Source organism: Pyxicephalus adspersus, chromosome 11 (assembly GCF_032062135.1).
Source record: "Pyxicephalus adspersus chromosome 11, UCB_Pads_2.0, whole genome shotgun sequence".
Lineage (NCBI taxonomy): Eukaryota > Metazoa > Chordata > Amphibia > Anura > Pyxicephalidae > Pyxicephalus > Pyxicephalus adspersus.
Window position 1 is genome coordinate 6,992,690 of NC_092868.1, and position 833 is coordinate 6,993,522.

Consider the following 833-nt stretch of genomic DNA (forward strand, 5'->3'; position numbering starts at 1 on the left):
AAAAGAAAATCAGCCCACTTCCCAGTGATCATCTGGTGACATCCAACCAGAAATCTCCCTGTGTCACAGATCTACCAACCAAATTCATGCAGTTGGAAGATCTAAGTGCACCCTTTAGTGGCCATGCTGCCCTAGGGCATGGCCTGGGTGGCCTTTTCGGAAATCTGGTGGCCCTGGAGGTAACAGACAGAAACTATGAAGATACACATGGCTAGAGTGGTTACTAAAGCCAAATCTTTGGAAAACAGCTGCATAATTGTAATATACAGTTAATTTGGGATCAGTTTATCCACAAAGATGATTTACCTTTTTTTTCATTTTGTTCAGTTAGTTTTTTAAACCAGGTGCCACTGTCAGACAAAAGGGCCAAACACTCTTTCGCCCTGATTCATCAATGAAATCCGCACTCGCTGGACGCGCGTACGTTCGCGCTTCCAGCGAGCCGATTTCCCGCAGGCCAGAGTTGAGTGCGCTCGTACACTCGTCCCCTCACTGCCAGCCGGATTCCTGTCTTAATAATGATGAGCAATAGGGGTCGCGAATCTGCCAATTAAGGCGATTAGGTTTCAGCTAAGGAGGATCTGTTAAGCTATCACTGGTGAGATCATAGCAATTAATTAGCGCACACCTGCTCTCTGTTCTGTGCGTATCTACAGTCCTTTACAGGTCAATTAGAATCTTTAATGCTTCATCTTGTTTTGGGTAAGTGATACTTTTTTAGGTTACATTGTACTCATTCACAAAATAATTAATTTATTGTTACATTTGTTGCACTGTTTTTATACTTTTTGGTTTGCTTTGCAACACTGCAAACTAATTGAGATCAAGCTGTA